The sequence below is a fragment of the Monodelphis domestica genome, chromosome 1 (genome assembly GCF_027887165.1).
Source record: "Monodelphis domestica isolate mMonDom1 chromosome 1, mMonDom1.pri, whole genome shotgun sequence".
NCBI lineage: Eukaryota > Metazoa > Chordata > Mammalia > Didelphimorphia > Didelphidae > Monodelphis > Monodelphis domestica.
In genome coordinates, this window is record NC_077227.1 from 683059414 (window position 1) to 683068646 (window position 9233).

Sequence of the window (9233 nt, forward strand, 5' to 3'; positions counted from 1 at the left end):
TTACCAATTTTATAGTTAAGTAATTTCAAGTTCAGAGAGATTAAATATTTCACCAATACATGAAATAATTGCATTATTAATTTTGAATTCACTTCTCTCTTGAGTTTTCATCCAAATATCCCTTATTTATATTCAATACATTACTATTTCCTATTTATTGGATAACTAAATTAATTTTTATAAAGAAATCATAACATCATAAACAAAATATATTCAGATTAATTCTTTCCACTGTATTAATTTCCTTCATAATGCTTTAATATTTTATTATAATTTCACCATTACTGCCCCAGCACTTATAGATTTACATGCCTTTATTTTTTTGTCTTTGTCTTCTATTTTTTTTAAACTCATTGAATTGCCAACTCATAGACTTTTAGAAGGGAAGCCTACTTTACAAATCCTCTAATTCAAATCATTTCTGTTTAAAAATCTCATTCTCTGATCATCTTTACTCCCATCCTTACAGAATCCCAACCAATCTGAATTTGAAGATTTATGAGAAATTTGTAAAGTCCTTCTCATAATGCTTGCCATAGTAGGTGCTATATAATTGTTTATTCCCTTCAAGTTCCCAACTTGAGCATTAACTGAGGAGAGAGAAACTACTAATAAATGCTCAGAAGGAATTTAAAAGGGTCCTTTTGTTGGCTAAAGGTATAAAATTTATTTGCATTTTATATCTGCATTTCTAGGTAATAGGGTAATGAGGAACACTAGCAAGCACCAGTTTTTCCAGTCACAGTGGAGAATGGGACTCTGGCCATAGTTCTAAAAGGTAAAGAAGTAGCTACCCATAGATTAAAGCACAGGCTGAAAGAATATGCAACAAACCTCTCCTGAGATCACTGGGCATTGGAAGAAATGAAAACAGATGGATTCACAGAGCCAGCTCTAAAGGCAACTAAACAAAGAACCTGAACCTAGAAATAGTGTTCCCTTCATCACAATCTCAGAGCCCAACTCTAAATTCTTATTTTTTTTTAATTCAAAGAAAAGAAAAAGGCTGGAAAATGAGCAAACAAAAATTAAACTCAATCTTGAAAGTTATTTTAGTGACAGGGAAGACCAAAACACAAACTCAGATAAAGACAAAATCAATACAATTTCATCCAAAGCCTCCAAGAAAAACCAGAAATTGTTCTCAAAACCAAAAAGAATTAATGATTTTAAAAATAAAACTAGAGAAGTAGAAGAAATTTTGAGACAAGAAATGAGAGTAATATAGGAAAGTCATGGGGAAAAAAAGATAATAGTTTCGGTAAAGGAGGCACAAAAATACTTGAGAAATTAATAACTTAAAAAAAAACAAAAAGGCCAATTTTCAAGAGGCCCCAAAATCCAATGAAGAATAAACCACTTTAAAAAGAACTGGCCAAATGAAGAAATATATACGATGATGTGCTGAAGAGAACTTCTTAAAAGGCATAACTGGCCATATGGAAAAAAGGGTTCTCAAATTCACTAAGGAAAAGAACTCTTTACAAAGCAATATTAGACAAGTGAAAATGGAGGTACAAATGATCACTCAGGAAAAATCATGGAGGGCAGGTGGGTAGCTCAGTGGATTGAGAGCCAGGCCTAGATATGGGAGGTCCTAGATTCAAATCTGGCCTCAGACACGTCCCAGCTGCGTGACCTTGGGTAAGTCACTTGACCCCATTGCCTAGCCCCTACCATTCTTTTGCCTTGGAACCAATAGACAGTATTGATTCCAAGATGGAAGGTAAGGCTTTAAAAAATAAAGAAAAATCATGGGAAAATATGATTACAAGAGGCACAAGGACCATTATGTCAAACTGGACCTTCAAAGAGTTACAAGAAACTATGATCCTGCATTACATCCTTTTGAAGTTTCACCTGAATATACAAAGAGCTCTAAATGCTGTCAAATTGAATTAAGTATTTGCAAAATCATGTTTTGGTTCCCTTGATGGCCATAGAGATGGAGTAAATTGCATGGCCAAACATCCAAAAAATTTGACTCCTGTAATCTCTGGAGCCTGTGATGGAGAGATTAATATTTGGAACATGACAAAATGAGAATGCATTCATATATTGCAAGTTCATGAAGGTTTTATATGAGGAATGTGTACCTTCTACTGTGGAAATTCATTCTTTAGGGTTGGTAATGACAAGACTGTGAAGCAGTAGAAAATGGATGGGGCAGAATGTGGATAAAAGGAGGAGCCTTTATATACAATATTAGGAAAATCAGTTTACAGTAATTGATCATCATTTAAAAAAAGATGTTTTTGCTAAATGTGGACAAGAAGTAGACATGTGTTGGAGTTTTGATATTATAAACAGTGTTAAATTTAACCCAATTGAGACTAATATCTTGGAAAGGTGTGCTTTTGACAGAAATATAGTGCTATATGATATGAGGCAAGCCACTCCTTTAACGAAGGTCATATTGGATATGAGGACAAATACACTTTGTTAGAACCCAATGGAATATTTTGTTTTCACTGCGGCAAATGAAGATTATAACTTATATACATTTAATATTCATTCCCTAGATGAAGCTTGTCAGTGGAAGGAAATGAATCGTATCAAACATAGCAAACCTGAGTCTACACTATTTGTGCCAGAGAAAAAGAAGCATATAATGACTGTTGTGAAATAACATTTGAGAGTTCTGATGATTTTTGAGAATCACATAACCTAGAACTGAATCACAATCATCAAACTCAACATCCTCATGTTATACCTGGGAACATTGAGACCTAGAGAAGTGTGAACTGACTTTTCTAGGTCATATAGTGACAGAACCAAGACTAGAATCAAACTGTTTAGCATCCTAGTCCAGTGCTGTTTCTACTATACTATCATTCATTCTTAGATTTGTTAAAGCATCTCTAAATTTGACTTTTTGTGGCATGTATCTATTTCCAATGTTATCTTACCTTAAAAGTTAGTCTTTTTGACAAAATTTTGTACATTCTACCACAAGTTCATTGTGTATGTAATTCTTCAAAACTCAATGAATATTAATACTTAAAAATCATTCTTTAAAAATTAGAATTGAGCAAATGGAAGCTAATGACTCAATGAGACATTATTATTTGACATTGTACTAGAAACACTAGCAGTAGCAATAAGAGAAGAAAAAGAAATTAAAGGCATTAAAATAGGCAAGGAGGAGACCAAGTTATTACTTTTTGCAGATGACATGATGGTCTACTTAAAAAATCCTAGAGATTCAATCAAAAAGCTAATCGAAATAATCAACAACTTCAGGAAAGTTGCAGGATATAAAATAAACCCTCATAAGTCATCAGCATTTCTATATTTCCAATATAGCTCAGCAGCAAAAACTAGAAAGAGAAATCCCATTCAAAAATCACCTTAGACAAAATAAAATACCTAGGAATCTATCTCCTGAGACAAACACAGGAACTATATGAACACAACTACAAAACACTTGCCACACAACTAAAACTAGACTTGAGCAATTGGCGAAACATTAACTGCTCATGGGTAGGACGAGCCAATATAATAAAAATGACCATCCTACCCAAACTTATTTATCTATTTAGTGCCATACCCATTGAACTTCCAAAAAAATTCTTCAATGATTTAGAAAAAACCATAACAAAGTTCATTTGGAAGAACAAAGGATCAAGGATATCCAGGGAAATCATGAAAAAAATACAAAGAAAGGGGGCCTTGCAGTCCCAGATCTCAAACTATATTACAAAGCAGCAGTCATCAAAACAATTTGGTACTGTCTAAGAGACAGAAAGGAGGATCAGTGGAATAGACTTGGGGCAAGTAAACTCAACAAGACAGCATATGATAAACCCAAAGATCCCAGCCTTTGGGACAAAAATCCACTATTCGATAAAAACTGCTGGGAAAACTGGAAGGCAGTGTAGGAGAGATTAGGTTTGGATCAACACCTCACACCCTACACCAAGATAAATTCAAAATGGGTGAATGACTTGAACATAAAGAAGGAAACTATAAGTAAATTAGGCAAACACAGAATAGTATACATGTCAGACCTTTGGGAAGGGAAAGACTTTAAAACCAAGCAAGACTTAGAAAGAGTCAAAAAATGTAAAAGAAATAATTTTGACTACATCAAATTAAAAAGCTTTTGTACAAACAAAACCAATGTAACTAAAACCAGAAGGGAAGCAACAAATTGGGAAACAATCTTCATAAAAACCTCTGACAAAGGTTTAATTACTCAAATTTACAAAGAGCTAAATCAATTGTACAAAATATCAAGCCATTCTCCAATTGATAAATGGGAAAGGGAGATGAACAGGCAGTTCTCAGCCAAAGAAATCAAAACTATTTATAAGCACATGAAAAAGTGCTCTAAATCTCTTATAATCAGAGAGATGCAATTCAAAACAACTCTGAGGTATCACCTCACACCTAGCAGATTGGCTAACATGACAGCAAAGGAAAGTAATGAATGCTGGAGGGGATGTGGCAAAGTAGGGACATTAATTCATTGCTGGTGGAGTTGTGAATTGATCCAACCATTCTGGAGGGCAATTTGGAACTATGCCTAAATGGTGATAAAAGACTGTCTGCCCTTTGATGCAGCCATAGCACTGCTGGGCTTGTATCCCCAAAGAGATAATAAGGAAAAAGACTTGTACAAGAATATTCATAGCTGCGCTCTTTGTGGTGGCCAAAAATTGGAAAATGAGGGGATGCCCTTCAATTGAAGAATGGCTGAACAAATTGTGGTATATGTGGTGATGGAATACTATTGTGCTAAAAGGAATAATAAAGTGGATGAATTCCATGGAAACTGGAACAACCTCCAGGAAGTGATGCAGAGCAAAAGGAGCAGAATCAGGAAAACATTGTACACAGAGACTGATACACTGTGGTACAATTGAATGTAATGGATTCTCCATTAGTGTCAATGCAATATCCTTGAACAATCTGTAGGGATCTAGGGAAAAAAAAAAACACTATCCACAAGCAGAGAGTAAAAGCAATTGCTTGACTACAGGGTTAAGGAGACATGTTTGATGAGAGACTCTAAATGAACACTCTAATGAAAATACCAACCACATGGAAATGGGTTCGAATCAAGAACACATGTGAAACCCAGTGGAATCATGTGTTGGCTATGTGTGTGGGGTGAAAGAAAATGATCGTTGTCTCCAATGAATAATGTTTTGAAATGACCAAATAAAATATTGTTTAAAAAATTAAAAATTAATTAATAAAAAAGTTAGTAACATAGAAATAAATAAATGAAAGCTCTTTGGGAGATACTCAAAATCTTTTGAAATTGTAAAGTAGTCACAATAAAAATGTTTGAGAACTAAAAATAGGATCAATGAAAAAAAGTCAAAAGAATGAAAAATAGAATAAAATGTGAAATATCTAACAACTGACTCTGAAAATAAATTAATTACTAACAATATAAGATTTTTTAGGCTATCTAAAAATCAGAATTAAAAAAAAGCATATACATTCTCTTTCAAGACATTATCAAGAAAACTGTCCCAGCATTCTAAAACTGGAAGGCAAACCAGAAATAGATCCTAAAAGCATAACTCTTAGGATATTATAGAGGGCAAAGAAGCTAGGATTTCAACCAAGAATCAGTTACCCAGCAAAACTGAGTATAATCCTTCAGAGAAAAAAATGAGTATTCAATGCAATAGAGTTTCAAAAATATCTGAAGAAAAGACAACATTTGAATGGACAATTTGACTCTCAAATAGAAGACTCAAGAAAAAAATATAAAAAAGTAAAGTCAAAAAAATTAAATATTATTCAATAATATTAAACTCTGTATAACCCTATATGGCATGTTGATTCTTATATTTCAAATAGTCTTTTTTTTATTTTTAGGGCAGTTAGAAGGAATATACACAGAGGACAAGGGTGTGAGTTGAATATGATGAGCTGATATAAAAAATAAAATTATGACATTTTAATGAAGAATGTATTGGGGGGAGGAGGAAGGGAAAATAGAATATGGCAAATTATCACAAATAAAAGAGATGAGAAATCTTTTACAAAGGCATATGAGGAGGTGGGGGGGGATACATGAAGGTTATTCTCATCAGATATGGCTCAGTGGGGAAAGAATCTACACAGCCAATAGGATATGGAAATCTATTTTGTCCTACAAGAAAGTCGGAAGGGAAAGAGATAACAGAAAGGGAAGGGTGGAGCTGAGACAGAGAGACAGACAAAAATACATACAAAAAGAGACAGAAAGAGAGAAAAAAGTGAGGGGAGAAGGGGATACTTTTGCCTTGAAGAGTTAGGCTTTAGAAAGATTATTTTGTCATCATTGTATGATTTACAGAGAGCAGATCTTGAAATATAATTAAATTTAAAATATTTCCAATTTGGAAGAGTCCTGAGTGGCAATTTAGTCTGGCCAGTCCCTGAAAAAAATCCCTAATAAAATTTAAAACTAGGGGTCATTAAGCCTTTACTTAAATGCCTCCACAGAGATGAAATCTGCTGTCTCCTCAGTCTATTCCACTTGTGCATACTTATAATCATAATGACTTTTTATTCTGATATCACACTTAAATTTGCCTTTCAGCAGGTTCTAATCTTTGCTCCCAGCTCTGCCTTCTTGGAACTGAGGGAATAAATCTAATCCCTCTTTCAAAATCAATTACTTAAAAACGATGAGACAACTACCATTTCCCCTACAAATCATCTCTTTCTTAGGCAAAACATCTGTAGTTCATTCAACCTATCCTTATTTGACATGAATTCAAATCTCTTAAATAGTCTAGTTTGTACAAATGATTAATGCCATTTTTTGAAATATGTAGCACTGAAAGAAAAACTGTACTTCAGGTCTGGTTTAACTAAATATTAGGGAGGTGATAGCACAAGATTATATTAGATTGTTAACTTCTACAACAAATTTTTATAGTCACAATGAAACTACAGTCTAGTAAAACTTCCAAATCCTTTCTTTGTTTTGGGTGAACATCTCTTTAGCCAAATTTGTCTTCTCATGTACATATTGAGTAGATTTCTTCAATCCTATGCTAAGATGCTTATTTTATTTTTTATATATTGATTCAGTTTTTAATAATGTTTTTCTGACATTATGAGATTTACATTCCCTCCCTCCTATCCATTCCTCCTCCCAAAGACAGCAGGTAATATAATATAGGTTTTTTATGTGTTATCATACAATTTGTATTTCCATGCTCATTGTGTTGTGAAAGAAGAAACATTCTATTTACACTACAGAAAAATCTGTGAAGGAAATAAAGTGAAGAATGATATGCTTCAATCTCTATTTAGGCTCCATCATTTCTTTCTATGGAGGTACATAGACTTTTTTGCCATCAGTCCTTTGGAGCTTTACTTAATCCTTGTATTGTTGATTATAGTCAATTCATTCAAAGCTGATCATTGTACATTGTTGCTGTTACCTTGTACGATGTACTCTTGGTTCTTCATACTTCATTTTGCATTACTTCATATAAATCTTTCCAAGTTTTTTTTTGATCATTTTGTCCTTCATTTCTTATGAAACAATAGTATTAGGTTACAATCATAAAACAAATTTGTTCAGCCATTCCCCAATTAATGTCAAGCAAACCCAAGTTTATTTAGTCTTACTACTATGTAGTCCAGTTTTGCATAAAAACTATAATCATTTACACAAGAACTATACGTGATACTTCATCTAATTCTTCAATATAATCAAGTCAAACTACATAGATAGCAATTGATTATTTTTCTGGCTCAAAAAGAAAGTATTTGGGAAGTGGTTCACTATTCCTTATGAAAATATTGACTAACCATTTAAAAAATAATGGATTCTATAATTTCCCCAAGAATTTCAGATAAATACTATTCAGAAAATTCTGTTCAGAAATTCAGAAATACTGTTCAGAAATTCAGAAAAATACTGTTTTTCAGAATCTTGGTCACCCTTCATTTTTTTAAATGCCATAATATTTGTCCTTTAGAGTAGTGTGCAATATCCCTTTGTAGCCTTATATTTTGAAATTATATTGAATTATTTTTCAATAACTTTGATTCTTCCAGTACATAAAGATTAGTTGTTGGTTAATACATTAAATAAAATTAGCTGTTGTGATATCTCTTTATATATGTAAAACCAACTACAATGATTTCTCTTAGAAAGATTATAAATATCATTACTATATATTTAGAAGGTAGTGGAATCTTGGAATATGTTTGTTATTCTAAGAGTGCTTTGTGAAGATCCTGGAAGTTTATTTGTCATTTAATAGAGAATACTAACTATAATAACTGAAGAGAGAAAACAAAGAAAAGGGACTATGAACATTTATATTTTTTGAGAGAATGACATTAATCCATTTTATTTTATAAAAAAAGACCAAAAAGACAAATATACATTTTGATGGAACATTTTAATTGATATCCTGAAAGAACTGAATGTTATAACTCCAGAGTTGAGGAGAAGCTTAAATCAACTCTGAATGCCTTATACCTATAATATTGAATAAAATAATAGAAAAGGAAAATCAAAAATGTTGGATGGGATGTGGGAAAATTTGGACCCTAATGCATTGTGATAGAATTCTGAACTGATCCAACCATTCTAGAGAATAATTTGTAATTATACTACAAGGGATTAAAAACTGTACATATGCTTTTTTTCCACAATACCACAATGAGGTTTATCCCAAACACTAACAAAATGCCAGGGTCCTATTTTTGAAAAATATTTTACAACACCCTTTCTGTTAGCAAAGAATTGGAAACTGAGTGGATGTCAAGAAAATAAGGAATAACCAAATAAATTTTGGCATGTAATTTGATTAAATATTAAAATGGTATTAGAAATGATGAATAATATGATTTCAGATGAACATGAAAAGACCTACATGAACTGATGCAAAGTGAACTGAGCAGAACCAGAGGTACATTGTACACAGTAACAGCAACATTATATGATAAACAATTGTGAATTACTTAGCTCTTCTTAGCAATACTGTGATTCAATATAATGTCCAAGGAATCATCATGAAAATTACCATCAACCTCCAAAGAGAGAAGTGATGCAATCAGAATACAAACAAAAACATACTATATTTTTTCTAAATTAAAAAAAATTTGAGTTCACTTCCTTAAAATGACTAATATGAAAAGTTTTACATTTTTGCACATATATTTAAAAACTAATGAGGGTCTAACAGTTATCACAATGATTGAAGGTGACTTGAAACTTTCTCATAAGTGACACCTTTTAAATAACTATGTCTTTGTTA

At 32.4% G+C, this 9233-nt stretch overlaps 1 pseudogene; it reads left to right on the forward strand.

The window, feature by feature from the left end:
- The first annotated feature begins 259 nt into the window (after nt 1-259).
- On the forward strand, nt 260-4477 carry LOC130453741 (DDB1- and CUL4-associated factor 13-like; annotated as a pseudogene).
- Nucleotides 4478-9233: the final 4756 nt, after the last annotated feature.